At 37.7% G+C, this 17419-nt stretch overlaps 1 pseudogene; it reads right to left on the bottom strand.

The window, feature by feature from the left end:
* Positions 1-17419, bottom strand: part of LOC125062089 — a 302676-nt pseudogene that overhangs the window by 97453 nt on the left and 187804 nt on the right.

Raw genomic sequence — 17419 nt, 5'->3', positions numbered from 1 at the left:
AAAACAATCATTGGGGCAACCGTTTAGGTCTGGGCATCTGATTTATGTATCTATTGTGTTATGTAGCTTATCTAATAGGCAAGTATGTACACGCCGTCGATTTTGAGGCTCTAAGGCATACCAGTTCCTCAGGATGTTTTCCTTCACCAAACGAGTCGTAGTAGGTAGAAAGTTCATTGGGGCACAGCCGGGGATGGAACCTACAACCTCACGGATAACCATAGCTCACTCACTTTATTATAAAACTTTATACGTAATCTATAATTTACTTCGGATTAACGATATAAATATATCATTAAATTAATAGTAATAATATTCGAAATTATTGTAAATAAACCTACATTTAACTTCGAGTCTGCAGTAAAGCACAGAAAATATCGGCACATAATTTTATTTGAAAATAATAAATTCATAATCAAAACATTAACTTTGTGATTTTAAATATTTACCGTCAGGCAAAACTAATGCGATTATTCAAAACAGCGTAATTAACTTTTAGTCCATTGAAAAGTTACATTTGGGGTTGCGTTTTTTAGAGGACGCAATTTTATTTATGGAACATGTAGGGGGGGTCAATACAAGCTTAACTCCAAGTTTGTGGGGTTGACGTGCTTGTCCCCCGGCCGCCATCTTGGATAAAGGGGTCCAAAAATCACGTTTTTGGCTATATCTTCTAAACTATCCATCGTACATAAAACTTGTAAAGGCACATTTTGTAGCAAATTGCTGTGTCTACAATTATGTCTATGTAACTTTTTATCATAAATCCAAAATTCAAAAAGTTATTTAAATAAAAAAGTGATTCTAATAACTGATTGATAATATATGTCGAAGATTACCATATCAGCAAGTTGTCTGTGGAATAGGCCTACTAGGAATACCAAAAAGTAAAATTGTAGGAATAAAAAAAAATAATAATTTATTTAGAAAACTTGTTTAAAATAAACGAGAGATCTTAAAAGTAAGGTTAAACTGCTGTTTTGATCGGCTTTAGAAACTTGGTCAACTTAAGAAATAGGAAATATTTTCACTTTTTTACTTATAACTTTTTGAATTTTGGATTTATGATAAAAAGTTACATAGACATAATTGTAGGCACAGCGTTTTGCTACAAAATGTGTCTTAACAAGTTTTATGTACGATGGATAGTTTAGGAGATATAGCCAAAAACGTGGTTTTTGGACCCCTTTTTCCAAGATGGCGGCCGTGGGACAAGGGTGGCGACCCCACAAACTTGTATTTAGCTTTACACTGACCCCCTCTACACATCAAAAAAATAAAATTGCGTCCTCTAAAAAACGCAAGGTAAGGCCTAAAAAATGTAACATTTCAATGGACTATTTTACAACCGCACACAATAAACATACGAAAAACACGCAAGAATATGAAAATGCGGAGCTGCAAACGTATGCATTTCACCTAATCCGTGGATGACGTTTTATATTTTTAACGAAAGCTCTGGAAAACTAAGAATTACATCAGAATGTTTACGATATTTGACTAAAACTGCTATCTGTATGAAATGTATTAATCAAAAAGATTTTTTGAAGGACTAGGATTAAAAATTGTTCATTTTTCCAATATTAGTTAGAGTTGAAAATTCTTTCAGACCAGTGCAGCCCTGCGATTCTGTAACTCACTTTTCGAACTCTCACTGCGGTTTTCGCAGCGGCGGCCGCGCTCAAATCAGTCGTGATTCATGAAGCAGTCATTTTACGATTTGGCATTCTGATAAACAATAAACTACAAGCTCCCTCCGCTTGTCAAGACGTAATGTGAAATTGCTTAACAGAATACCATGAGATTCCAAAAATGACGTGAGTGACGAAGGGAGCGTTGTTAGTGTGAGGTGAACTCACGGATTCACAGAATCGCACGTCTGATTTTTCCAGGATTTAAGGTTTAAAGAACCATATTTTTTTAGCTTTCTAGCACTTCCCAGTGAACCTGTTGAATTATACGTATATATCCGCATTTGAAGGTTAATTATTAGTTTATTGTCTTTTCAAAACATAGGTACATCATTATTTATACACAGCTAATGAACGAACATTCGAAGAAAATATTTCAAAAATTAAAAAAGCTATAAACTGATAAATCACTTAAAAATACAGTGTATAACAACACTTAGTAATCGAATATGAGTAAATGAATAAAATAGTATGGAATAAATATTATATGTGATAAAGTTAGGTAAAATTCTTCGTCTATATCCTATATAAAAATGAATTGCTGTACGTTTGTCTAGCTAAAACTCGAGAATGGCTGCACCGATCTGGGTAATGATCTTGAAATATTAGTGGAAGATCTGGGAAGGTTTGAACGGAAACATAAATAATAACTAAAGAAAAACTGTTTCTAGCTCGGATCTATTTGATGTCTTTTTGGAAATAAAAAATTCTTACTTTGTTATCATATATTTATAGATGCCTTAAGGAATTTGTGTTCATGTTTGAGGTATCTGTTTCGTCTGTTTTAAAGATGTATTAACTTTTAACACAAATATACATATATAGGTAATACAAAGTTATAAGGTCATCTAGTGTTCTTATAAAAGATATATAATAATTTTGTGACTGCCGTGTCTCTTCTAAAGTTAAAAGTGATTAAGACAAAACATTCAATAGCTAATTCAGGCTTATATAATGTTCAATAATTGTGTGAAATTGTATATACCGCATACCGCAACGGGGAATCTATTGGTTTTAGTAAAAACTAAAAATGAGTTTTAATAATTCAATGAGATTTTCACTTTCTCTAAAAACGTTATACGTGAATCAGGTGAAGCTGTTTTTTGGCTACGATTTCGACAGGTTTTTTTGATATTTTCTTTAACGTGGTTGGGATTAAGAAACTATAAATATTTATATAAATATAAATAAAACTATATTTATGTATACATATTATAATATACATATGTTATAGGTAGTATATCGTATGTTAAAAGTGAGTATTTATTATTTAATCTAATTAATAGTGGCGTTATATTACGAATAATCAAGAACGAGTGAACGTATTTCCTTCATGAATTTCTATATAATTTTTAACAACAAATAACTGTATATTGTACGAATTTAATATTTAACAAAGAATCTTACCTTATTGTCCTTCTGCCAGGAACAAACTCCTTTTTTGTCTGATATCCGGCACTTGAGAAGAGCATCTTCACCCGGGTTCACTTCTGTATACGTTGGAAATTCCACGAATCTTTGGACAGCATCTGAAATAAACACGTTTTTATTATGTTTCACTAAACCACATTTAATTCCCTTTTAATACACCTTAGAGGTAGATTTATCAATCATATCCCGTATAATTTATCAGCCTTCTTTGCCTACAAACTAAAAACTGTTGCGCCGGAAAACGAAGCCTGGACTTATACGACAAAACCTCTATAAACACTTTTTTTTTAATGGCTCTGGCACGATTTGTGCATTAGCCAGCTTCAAGTATAGGATTTTTTATAACACGTGCTTTAGAAATTCGACCGTGTCCTCCATGTACGGTTTAGGTACTCGCCCGGTACCGCACAACCCTCCCAAAGGCCGAGAACAAATTTAAATTAAATTAATTATAACTATGTACTTTTAATATGAGCAATAGCACGGTATTTGTTTGTTATTAAAACAAAATTAAACGAACTTATAACGAGTTTATCAGGAATAAAAATTGTCAAGACAGTTTTTTTATTATCAATTTCCTTAAGGCTGATGGATTAAGGAAATGAAGAGATGGGATAATGAATGGTGCACTTGTCTACATTATTTAATAACTTGGTATAAAAACGACTTTTTAATCTAATATATAACATTCTCGTGTCACGGTAAACTCCTCCAAAATGGCTCGACCGATTTTCTTGAAATTTTGTGCCTATTGGTTAGGTCTGCGAATCGGACAGCATCTATTTTTCATCCCCCTAAATTTTAGATTTTCTTTTTAGACAAAATAGTTTTGTTTTTATTTTTTTATAATACAGCCTACAAATATACATACATCCCTTAATTTTTACCCCTCTACTACCAACTCCTATTTTTTATTATGTGTAGTTATTTTTATAGAACTAAAAAATATTTCCTAGAAATAATATGCATGGCAAAACAGCGTTTGCCGTGTCAGCTAGTAATACTATAAAAAGCTAAAACGTAAATCAGTAGATTAATTTCAGATATCACTCCCCACACAAGACCTCACTTTTAATAAGACAGCATAAACAATCAGATACATTTCTGTGTCTGTCCTAAGCTTTGCTTTATACAAATGAAAATTCAATGAGTAACTCATACGATGTTAGATTCAATACGGTTCGTGGCGATAAAAGGTCGCCTATATTCGATACTTATTTGTTGAAATGCCGTGGTTTCATTTCCGTTAGCATTCACAAGTTGAATCGTGAAATTGATTTAATCATACTCAGAAATCCTTCTATTATTTTAACCGGCAGGTATTTAACTACCAACTGAAAAGGAAAAACCGCTGTTTAATTTGAAAGCTAGTATCGTTATTATATGTTAAAATATCAAAATAATATTGTGTTTTACGAACATTTAAAAATCCGAATTTATATCGCTTTTATCAATGCAAAGTATTAATATAATAATCAAAGTTAAAAGTGGAAGCCAAGTAGTTGCTATAGCGAATCTCAACCCAATCCGTTGTTCAGTAACTTCCGTTGAAAACCTAATACACCATTTTCTTTTTTTTTTAAATACAATTCACACCAATTGACCGAGTCCCATGCTAAGCTGGTGAAGCTTGTATTATGGGTACTAGGCAACGGATATACATACATATTATAGATAGACATATTATAAATACATATTTAAACACCCAAGACCTAATCACACCACCAAATGCTCATCACATCGATGTTCGTCTCAGCCAGGGATCGAACCTGGGACCCATGGATTCGCAGTCAGGGGTACTAACCACTAGACCAATGAGTCGTCATTGGTCTTTGCTACAGGTTTGCCATTAACTTTCTCATACGAAAACAGTCAGATACACAAATTTCGTGAGTGTGAAATGTATCAAAATCTAAGACCACCCTAAAAGTGTTATAAAACCACTCACAAAACACAAGGTTACATTATTTCAAACCAAAGAATACACACATAGAAAAACGTAGATATAGTTTTCAGTTTACAAGAACTAAATAAGTCGTCTAAAAGCAAAACTGTAAGGATAAGACCACGCTCTCGGATCTTCATACAACTTCAATTTGCAGTAAGTTTCTCTTACTGTGAAATTTATATTCAGCACGCGTGAAAGCCTCAGTGTTCTAACACTTAATCTTGCACTTGGTGAAAATAAAAATGTCGTTATTAATTTTTAAGTCGGAAGTTAATGTTAATTCTGTAAACAATTGTTCCGCGTACCAACGTTCTCGAAGTTTTTTCAAACCAAAACAACTTTTCTTGAATGACCCTATTCAAGAAAAGTGTGCTCCAATTCTTAAAGGTCGGCAACTCACTCGCGAGTCTTCTGATATTGTGAATGTCCATCATTGGCCCCTTTTGTCCATAGTCTAAGAGCAGTGTTAGCCTAGTGACTTAGTAACTCTATGCTAGAATCTTCTATATTTGAGAATAGATGTGTGGAAAGATATAATATAGAAACATGAGAGTCTAATATAGGGTTATAGCGACACTGGATTATGAATAATTTTAAATGTGTGGACGGAAAATTAAAGTTACTGCGACGTTTATTACCTGACAGTTTAAACGTGACTTTGTATATAAGAGCTATTATATATTATATTGCTTAGATATTTCAGGACTCTTTCGAGTTTGTACATTTTCCCGTTCGTTTCAAGAATTAAGAATGTATGTTATTTCTTCTGTGCCTACTGAAGATGACTTCTGACTATGAGAACATATAATCCTAGATATTTTTAATTAATCTAATGTCCAAAATATAATTTTATAATGATATTTAAATACGAAATTTATTGTAAAATTAATTTCGACTGACTGAAGCATAGAACAGTAGGCCTCTTAGCTTCTTCTAGCAGAAAACATCGTGAGGAAACCGGCCTGCCTTAGACCCAAAAATCGGCGGCGGCGTGTGTCAGGTAGAGGAGGCTGATCACCTACTTGCCATTTAGGTTGACAAATGATGAAACAAATACAGAAATCTGAGGCCCAGACATAAATTAAAAAGGGTTTAGCGTATGTAGGAATAATTTCATTTAAAAATCCAGATAACGTATCATCGCTTTATTAGTTTAATACCTGCACTACATCGCTAAGTTTATAAATAGAACGATTCGACTATCAATGTAATTCACCGACACCCATCTCACAATAATTACTATTCTCAACATTAAAACACCGCTTCAAATTCAGTGGGAATGAGACAGGACAGGGAATGAGTTGGTACATTTTTTGTATCCATTCAGTTGTGTAAATATTTGAATTGGTCCGTACCGTAAAATGAATTAAAATCTCTTTCATCTCCCAGCGGGGAATAAATATTACTTTATTGTACTCCAGCGGTTTATTTGTTCGAGTGTTCTAGAAGTTTTAGGTTGTGTAACCCACGCGTAGGTCATTTCTCATGTTTTGGATTGGATGCAGTATGTAGAGAATATATTGCGTATCACTCGTTTGCCAATTGTGTCCACAGAAAGAGAATTCACAGTAGGGGTTTGGACGTATGACCACAGGATTAAGAGTCGTCTATACTGCTTACAGAACAAGTACTTACAGCTATATAAAATTAGCATTTTCTAGGCGTAGCTTCCTTATTCCTTACAAACATAACTTTGGTTTTTAACTTTTATAATTTCGAACTTAGGGACTTTTTAATTATTTCACGTAAAATCATTTATATACTCGCTGGTGATCGTCATTTAAAAACTTACTTTTAGTATTATAGTCACTTAATATTTAATTAGTCGCGTCGTTAGAGGTCGCCCAAAAAAAGGCGGATAGAAGAAATAGAAGCGTGGTAGTCAGTTAGAAAAAGCTGGAGGAGGCCTTTATCCGTGATGGGGTTCCGATCGACGGTACTGAAGGAAGCTGGAATATAGAATAACAAGCAAAAGAAAAAAAATATTATAAAAATGTAAAATAATTTAAGCTGTGTAGCTGTGCAAAACTTCCTCCACTCTCCCCTGTCTTCAGCAAGCCTCTGCGCTTAAAAGGCCCACTGTGATGACCATATTTATAGCATGCCTGTATATAGAGAGTGTTCAGAGGAGTTGTTCGGATCTGAGCTGTCAGATCTGTATCACCTCGACGTCCGCCGTTCCATAACTGAGCGTTTTTCAAGGCAGTTTCTGCCACGCACCACCACTATGTGGAACCAGCTGCCCACTGAAGTATTTCCGAACCAATACGACTTAGGGTCCTTCAAAAAAAGAGCGTACCAATTCTTAAAAGGCCGGCAACGCACTCGCGAGCCCTCTGGCATTGAGAGTGTCCATGGGCGGCGGTATCAATTAACATCAGGTGAGCCTATAAAAAAATATATATATATCTTAATATATATAAATCTCGTGTCACAATGTTTGTCCTCAATGGACTCCTAAACCACTTAACTGATTATAATAAAATTTGCACACCATGTGCAGTTCGATCCAACTTGAGAGATAGGATAGTTTAAATCTCAATTTATACCCGCAAAATTATTTTATTGCAAAATATTTGTTTATTATTTGATACAATTCTAACAGATGGCTGGATGGATATATATATATATATATATAAGTCTTACATATACTGGCATGCTATAAATAAATAACCCCAATATTGAAAAATGCATAAAATGTCAATTATATTTAAAGGGTTTTATATGAAATTCGTATAGTCCAATGATTTCACATTTAAAAGCACTTACATGGAACTGGAAATAGCATTCAGTTAATTACAGAAACTCATGCGTTACCGTCACTCACAAGTCACACTTTACTAGTAAATACAGAAACATTATGTTGATTACGCCAAGCACGTACTGTAATAATTAAATTTAAATTTGTTTAATTATTAAGAAACGACAATCGTAATTCAAGCTTTAATACGATATAATTTTTATATTTTTTATCAACAAATATTTTGACATATTAGCATAATTCGACATAGAGTTTTTAAGAAGAGCATATATAGCATATCAATTCTTAAAAGGCCGGAAGCGCACTCGCTAGCCATCTGTCATTGGATGTCCATGGGCGGCGACGTACTATAATAAATAATTCGGTAAACAATATGCTGTAACATAGCTTAATATGTTGAGCTTCCAAAGTTTATTTATATATATAACAATGTTCGTTCCCACACTCCTCCGAAACGGCTCGACCGATTCCTTTGAATGTTTTTATGCATATTCAGTAAGTCTGAGAATTTGCTACTATCTATCTTTCAAACCCCTAAATATTTAAGGGTGGTCCCACCCTAATTTTTTATTTTTAGACAAAACTTTTATTTTTTTATGATACAGGATACAAAAATACATAAAGCCCTAATTGTCACCCCTCTACGATCAACCGTTATTTTTTTATTATTGTAGATAGTTATATTTATTGAACTAAAAAAATATTTCCTAGAAATAATATATATATGCCATGTATGTATATTATTATTCATATATATATATATATATATATATATATATATACATGGCAAAACAACGTTTGCCGGGTCAGCATGTAGTATGACATAACATTTTTCGAATAAAATGACGCAATTCAGACATCGATATATTGTAGGTGGGCTGATCACCTCATAACTTAAAAACAAATAGCGAAACAGACACAGAAATGTCTATAGTGTATATTTTAAGTTTGAATAGGTTAACTTTCAGAAGTTACGCTATCCATTAAAAATCCTGAGCTACTGCTCTCTTACATCTAAAGAATAAAGCCGTGGGAAGCATCTAATACATTATAATCCATCAATAGCTTAGCTAATCGCTATCGCTCGGTGGAAATGCACAAGTCACAAAGCAAGCTCACTGGGAAAATTGGACGGTCGGGATTTACGTGGAATTGACCAAACGTCGCGCGGCTTATTTACGATAAGTATTCTTGGTACTAGTTGGCTGGGTTTGGAATTTTTACTATATTATGATAACCTCGTATGTCAAAAAAGTATTTATTTTTTATTCTTAGACTCTTATGTCATTAAACTGGTATAATCTAATGAAGTAAGGGATTGGTTAATAACATATTAATAATAAGTCCTTTTTATCATCCAAAACTATGGAAAGCACAAAACAGATACAGAAGTCTGGGCCTCAGATTTCTGTATCTGTTTCATGATCATTTGGGAATCTAAAAGGCAAGTAGGTGATCAGCCTTCTGTGCCTAACGCACGCCGTTGACCTTTTGGGTCTAAGGCAAGCATGCCTCACGATGTTTTCCTTCACCGTTCGAGCGAATGTTAAATGCGCACATGGATAGTCCATTGGTGCACAGCCGGGGATGGAACTTACGACCTCAGGGATGAGAGTCGCACGCTGAAGCCACTAGGCCAACACTGCTCATATATTACTACTGGACATAGCTTACAAAAAAATCTTCAATAGAATATAAAAATAATAATTTATTACACAATTACTTTCGTAAAATACAGAGCAGGTTAATAAAACATTATCAGTTGAATCTTCACGGTTTTTAACTTCGTTCGCGCATAATGCACCGTAGTTATAAAAAAATTTAGTTGTAGACAAGCCGTTATAAATGTACCACGGAACAGAATCTTCCACAACACAGAAATGTTTCAAATGTACGAGTGTCTCTACAGAGAGTAATTTTTTTTTTTTAGATTGGACAATGCACACCAATTGACCTAGTCCCATGCTAAGCTGGTGAAGCTTGTGTTATGGGTACTAGGCAACGGATATACATACATATTATAGATAGATAGACATATAAATACATATTTAAACACCTGCTTAGTTAAGTGCTTAGGTCTTGAAGCACAAAACCAAATTCTTATCACATCGATGTTTGTCTCAGCCGGGGATCGAACCCGGGACCCATGGATCCGCAGTCAGGAGTACTAACCACTAGACCAATGAGCCGTCATAAAAAAAAAATATCCGTAATTTAAAATAAAAACTAAATATATTATTATTACATACAAGTAAAATCTTCTGGAAGTTAAAAAACTTAAAAAAGGTGAAAAAAGACTACACACCAATGTGTTATAAAGAAATAAATAATTTAATTTTTATTAGACACTCATAACAACAATGCTTTTTTGGGCCCAACATCTCAACTCTATTGCATAAAAGGTCTCCAATCTCCAATCAATAATTTAACCTTTTGACATGTAAATCCGCCATCAAGGTGCACTTACAAAGAAAACAAACAAAGAGAAACCAGTACAAATGAAATTTGCATAGGAAATGCCGGCGACGGAAAAGTCATAAAAGCCATGTGTGTTACAGTGATTGCAAACAGAATATATATTGCTTGCCGTATGAATTTTGCGATATTACGTATGCTGAGTGGCCGAACCACGATTTTACCTTATATTTTGGCAGACTGTATGATTTGTTAGGGAGTTTTGCATGAGACGATATTTATTTATTTATTTATTTATTAACACTTCGTTGCATATACATTAATATAGTACAATTGTCATAATTAAATAAAAAGGAGAGCAACTGGCGGCCTTATCGCTTTCGAGCGATCTCTTCCAGGCAACCACTGTGAGAAGAAAAAAAAAGTATTAAATTACATAAGAAAGGCAAGAAGTGCAAAATACATGTATTACATTTAGTTGTGCAGAAAAAGAAACTTATCAGGAACAAAAAACAAACTAAACTAATAAAGAATACATGAAAAAAATAAATACCACTTAACTACCACTTAGAGACTGCGAAGCCGGCCTTGCTCTTTCTTACCGAGACTCAGATATCCCCCCCGGCTGATACTTCCTACCTCTCCTACCCGGGGTACAAATTGGAACATTCATTTGTGCCGCGGGCGGGAGTTTGCGTGTACGTCAGAGAGGATATCTGTTCTCGTCGCCTCGGGACGCTTGAAGGAAGGGACCTATCTAACCTCTGGCTGCGCGTAGACTGCGATGACCATCCGCGATTCTACGCATGCCTGTATAGGTCCCATAGCGGAAATACCGAAACTGACCGACTCATTGAGCACATCCAAATGGCTACAGATTCCCTGCTCGAAAGGGTTCCTACCGCTGAAATCGTGATACTTGGCGATTTTAACGCCCACCATGCCGATTGGCTCGGCTCTGAAACTACCGATCACGCGGGAAGATCCTTTCACGACTTTGCTTTAGCCTACGACCTGACACAAATGGTCCCTGCGATTACGCGAATACCAGATGTGGATGGTCATAAACCCTCTTTGTTGGACCTTCTGCTGACTTCACATCCGGAGAACTACCAAGTCTCTGTTGAATCGCCATTGGGTTCATCAGATCATTGTGTGGTCCGGAGCATTGTGCCGTTCACGCGCCCTCTTCGGCCTAGCTTCACGGGCTGTCGCCGCGTGTGGCACTATAAGTCAGCAGATTGGGATGGGATGCGGTCTTTTTTTGCGTCCTACCCTTGGGGGCCCATTTGCTTTTCGTCGAGTACTCCAGATGCCGTCGCTGACTCTGTCGCCGAGGTGGTCCTGCAGGGTATGGAACTCTTTATTCCATTCTCTGCGGTGCCGGTCGGTGGCAAGTCCCAGCCTTGGTTTAGGCGTTCTTGCAAAGCGGCTTTGCGCCGTAAGCGTGAATGCTTTAAAGCCTGGGCAGAAGCGGTGACATCCTGTGATGTGACTATCGGCGAACGTAAAAAAGCATACAATTCAGCCTCCAGGTCCTTCAAGCGAGAAATTGCTAAAGCAAAGTCAGAGCACATTGCCAGATTTGGTGAGAAATTGGCCCACCTCCCTTCGGGAACCCGAGCCTTCTGGTCTCTTGCCAAAGCTGTCCAAGGGAATTTCTGTCAGCCCTCAATTCCACCACTGCATAGGGAGGATGACTCACTGGCCCATACCGCGAAAGAGAAGGCCGATCTTCTAGGCTGTCTCTTTGCGTCGAACTCCACTTTGGATGATCAAGGGAAGGAACCACCGACATTATTGCGGTGTGATACTACGATGCCCGAAGTTATATTCCGGCAACGTGCTATCCGTAAAGCTTTGTCTTCCTTGGACATCCATAAGTCGAGCGGGCCCGATGGCATCCCTCCAATTGTGCTGCGTACTTGTGCTCCTGAGTTGGCTCCGGTCCTAACGCGCCTTTTCCGGTACCTTTACACGCTCGGCACTGTTCCGAAGTGCTGGAAGATCGCTTCGATACATCCGATCCCTAAAAAAGGCGATCGCTCTGATCCGTCCAACTATCGCCCAATAGCTATAACCTCCTTGTTCTCCAAAATAATGGAAACCATTATTAACAGCCAGCTCCTGAGGTATCTAGAGGGCCACCAGCTGATTAGCGATTCTCAGTACGGCTTTCGTCGTGGTCGCTCAGCTGGTGACCTCCTTGTATACCTTACACATAGGTGGGCGGAGGCAATTGAGTCCAAGGGGGAGGCGCTGGCGGTAAGTTTGGACATAGCGAAAGCCTTCGATCGGGTGTGGCACAGAGCACTGCTCTCGAAGCTTCCAGCCTATGGGCTCCCTGAGAAATTATGCAACTGGATTTCCAGCTTTCTCGCTGATCGGAGCATCAAAGTCGTCATCGACGGAGCATGCTCCGACCTGAAACCTGTGAATGCTGGTGTCCCACAAGGCTGTGTCCTATCCCCGACCCTGTTTATTCTGCATATCAATGATATGTTGCAGCTTAGCAACATTCATTGCTATGCGGACGACAGCACTGGGGATACTTTTTACACTGGCCGGGCAGGTATTTCTCAGGCTGTTGTCGATGAGTACCGGAACAAACTTGTGTCTGAAGTCGAAACTCTTCTACGTGGAGTCTCGGACTGGGGTAGACTAAATCTAGTCCAATTTATCCCCAAGAAGACACAAGTATGCGCGTTTTCCGCTAAAAAAACTCCCTTTGTCGCTACTCCCCTCTTTGAAGACACTCTCCTTAAAGCCTCAGCTAGCATCGGGATACTGGGCGTTGACATATCGAATAACGTTCAGTTTCGCGGTCATCTGGAAGGAAAGGCTAAATTAGCCTCCAAAAAGCTTGGTGTGCTCAGCAAGGCGAGACGGTACTTCACTCCGGGCCACCGCTTGCAACTATATAAAGCGCAAATTCGGCCCCATATGGAGTACTGCTCTCACCTCTGGGCGGGAGCTCCCCAGTACCAGCTCCTTCCACTTGACCGTATTCAACGAAGAGCGGTTCGAATCGTCGACGACCAGTCACTTTCCGTGCGGCTTGATCCCTTGGCGCTGCGTAGAGATGTGGGATCTCTCTGCATCTTCTACCGCATTTACCATGGAGAGTGTTCAGAGGAATTGTTCGGTCTAATACCTGCAGCTGAGTTCCATCATCGGACGTCAAGGCAAAATACAAAATACCATCCGTATCACCTCGACGTCCGTCGTTCCACAACAGAGCGTTTTCTAAGGCAGTTTTTGCCGCGCACCACCACTATGTGGAACCAGCTGCCCACAGAAGTATTTCCGAACCAATTCGACTTAGGGTCCTTCAAGAAAAGAGCGTACCAATTCTTGAAAGGCCGGCAACGCACTTGCGAGCCTTCTGGCATTGTGAGTGTCCATGGGCGGAGGTATCACTTAACATCAGGTGAGCCTCCTGCCCGTTTGCCTTCTATTACAAAAAAAAAAAAAAAAAAAAAAAAAAAAAAATAATAATAAAAAGTGCACATGAATCATTTTCAATCTCCTAAATCAAGATCAGTCTCACGACAGTTGGTAGGTACCTATTATTAAAGTTAGGGATACGATGTGGACGGGTAATGTTTGTAAAGAAGAGATTTAAAGGAAGATAGAGAAGGAGCTAAGCGAATAGGGACTGGAAGTGAGTTCCATAGCTTAACTGCAGAGACCTTAAAGGATTCGCCAAGAAAGGAGGAGTTATGACACGGGATTTCAAGGATATAGTTTTCGGAAGAGCGTAAGCTATAGTTATGGGATCCCAAAAATTTGAAATCATTTTTGAGATAGGAAGGAGTTTTAGGGTTGAACAGAATGGAATATAGGAGATGGAGAACATGAGCATCGCGTCGCTGACGAATGGGTAACCAGCCTAGCCGTTTACGGAACGCAGAGATATGGTCGTACTTTCTTAGACCGAATATAAATCGGATACAGAAATTTTGGAGACGATCCAGTTTATTTAGCAATTCCTCGTTTAGATCGGAAGAGCAAGAATCGGCGTAGTCCAGTAATGGCAGGAGGAGAGATTTAGCCAGTGAGGTTTTATTGCTAAGACGTCGAAGGATACTGGAGGCACCATACAATTTGCGGCTAACTTCTTTAACATGCTGCACCCAGGATAAATTTTGCTCAATTAAAACCCCCAAATTTTTTACTGCACGGCTGATATTTAAAGTGACACCGTCGATATGTACAGGAGGTACTCTGGCCCAATCAATTCTCGTCGTGAAATAAGGGCTGCCAATAATTATTACTTTACTCTTGTTGGGATTGATTAGTAGACCAAAGTTATTACTCCAGTCAACTATCTTTGCCAGCTCATAGTTAGTAGATTGTATGGCTTGTGGGAGATCATCGAGACTTGATTGAACGTAGATTTGAAGATCATCGGCGTATAAATGAAAATTGGTTGAAAGACGGAAAGTTAAGGAGTTAATATAAATAGCAAAAAGAAGAGGAGAAAGTACGCCACCTTGCGGAACGCCAGATTCAATCAAACTCCACTGAGACATGCAATCGCTTGTCTTAATGCACTGGCGGCGCCCATTAAGATAGTTAGAGAACCAGTTAACTGCATGAGGAGAAATATTAATCGACCTAAGCAACCCCATTAGAATTTCGAAATTAATTGTATTAAAAGCATTGCTGAAATCTAGCAACGTGAGAATTGTGAGTTGTTTGCGGTCCATGCCTTCCCGAATATCATCGGCAACTCTGACCAGAGCAGTAGTCGTGCTATGTCCGGGTCGAAACCCAGACTGAAGTGGATTAAGTATGCAATTTCTGTTTAGGAAATCATTTAATTGCTCATGTATAAGGCGTTCAAGTACCTTGGATAGAAAAGGCAGAATCGAGATGGGTCGAAAATCAGAAAAAGTGCTAGGATTAGCCTTTTTTGGGATAGGGATGATAGTCCATCCTTCCAGCATGAAGGAAATTCACCTGATGAAATCGAAAAATTAAAAATATGTGTGATCACAGGAAGTACAAGAGAGACAATAGGTATGATCATAGCACGACCAATCAACAGCATTGGAATGAATAGAGGAAATACTCGATTCAACCTTCTGGCTAGAGAATTCAGTGAAAGAGAAAGATGGAAAACTAGGACGAGGGAGAGATGATATATACTCAAGTGTTAAGGCCAGATCGATATTACTTGAAGTAGAATGAGAGGTAAAATGGGCGTTAAGGCTGTTTACTTCGATATCGGGAGGCATGGAAGGACATGGTGGCTTACCGACACCCAGAGATTTCAAAAATTTCCATATTTTCGAGGGATCCCCATTTGACACTGAGTCGTGAATGTGTCGTCTCTGCGCATCCCGACAACGCGTGTTGCAACGGTTTCGCAAGGTTTTGTAAAGTACACGTTCCTTGTCCGTTTTGGCTGTTCTCAATTTGGCTTTAGCGCGGTTTCTTTGATTAATCAAAGTTTTAATTTCATCGTTGAGCCAAGGAGCAGGTAAATGTTTCAGTTTAACGGGCCTCAAGGGGGCATGTATATCAAAAAGATTGATAATGGAGGCATTTAGTAAGTCAACTTTACCAATGATAGTGGGACACTCGTAAATCGAGCTAAAGTCGATTTTGGCCGCGTTTATAAGCAGACGCTTGGTGTCAATCGCAGCGAAATTGCGTCTAAAGACTACGGTGGGTTTTAGTTTAGGAGGTTTAAGATTGAGAGACAAATAAAGGAGGTCGTGATGAGAAAAAGCGACGGCTGGAAGTTGGCCATGGTTAGTAACTAGGTCAGGAGAAGAGGTAAATATAAGATCCAATAGGGAAGGAGTGGAGCCTGGGACTTTATGCGTGGCGCGAAGTGGCAGGTTATGAAGATTATAAGAGTCGGTGATCGAGAGCAACTTTTTCGATCGGCAGTCGTCTTTTAGTAAGCAGGTATTGAAATCACCCATAATTACTATGTTTTTATAGAGAGGCACAAACCTTTCAAGAGTATTATCAAAACCTGCGAAGTAGTCGACTAAAAGAGAAGGAGAGTAGAACACTCCAAGGAGAATTTTAGTTTTACTAAGCATGACCTCGATCAGAAGATGCTCGCATGCATTAGGTGGTGGTGGTTGAGGAGACATATTGATAATAGTGTAAGGGATGTGCGATCGTAGGTAAATAGCGACGCCACCTCCACGCATTCCAACTCGATCATTTCTTATTAGATTAAAACCGGGGATAGAATAGCTAAGAGAGGAGAGGGTTGGACACAGCCAAGTCTCTGATATCAGGATAGCGTGAATTTCATTGGACACAAATGTTGTCAACAAGTCTAAATGGTGAGCAGGAACGCTTTGAGCATTAATATGGATGACATTTAAGTGTCTCGATTGGTCTTTGAATAAAGCTGTGAGGATATTATGCAAGGGAGGGGGAGATATTTCAGTGCTATGGAATGATTCGAAATCCGACGAAGAGACCGATACAAATTCAAGAGATTCATCGTGATTCATGTGTTAACAGTTAATAATATTTATCTATATGTGTACAAAGTCTATAAATTTTTATCTTTTGTTTAAAAACGATCCCATATTCTCACTCAATCGCTAGTAAAATGAACATATAATATAACACACTATACGAAAATAAAAGAAAATAACAAACTTAACTTAACTTAACTTAAAGGGGTTAAATAAACTAATTTTAACTATTTCTAAAACTACTCAATAAGCGAATTAATATATCTTTTATAGTGGAAAGTTATTGTAAAAGCTTATTATACGAGAACAATTTTATTATCTGTGGAAATACACACAATCGATTCTTAATTGACATTTGACAACAACAACCTTTGACAGCGTCACATCACGATTGATAGTTAGTAGTTATAATCTGTCAATGGGCTTTAATAACAAATAACAAATAACAATTAGAAATTAATATCATCAAAATAATAACAATTAGTAAACAAAGGTGAAGGTTATAAGTTACCAAATAAGTAATTAAAAAAAAAAAGAACTTTTTAACACTTGAAACTCATGACAACAAACCAAGAAAAAGTTGATTATAACCCCAACACACGGAACACCAACACTGTACAAACGGAAGTTATTGACCCTTTTTTGGAGCCTTCTTATTACGGGTCTTGTCTCTTGTCAGCTTTGCATCATCAGCTGCGGACGATGACGGTATGCTGTC

Source organism: Pieris napi, chromosome W (genome assembly GCF_905475465.1).
Source record: "Pieris napi chromosome W, ilPieNapi1.2, whole genome shotgun sequence".
Lineage (NCBI taxonomy): Eukaryota > Metazoa > Arthropoda > Insecta > Lepidoptera > Pieridae > Pieris > Pieris napi.
Note: the sequence above shows the minus strand (reverse complement) of the source record. Positions and strands in the feature narration are given on the sequence as shown.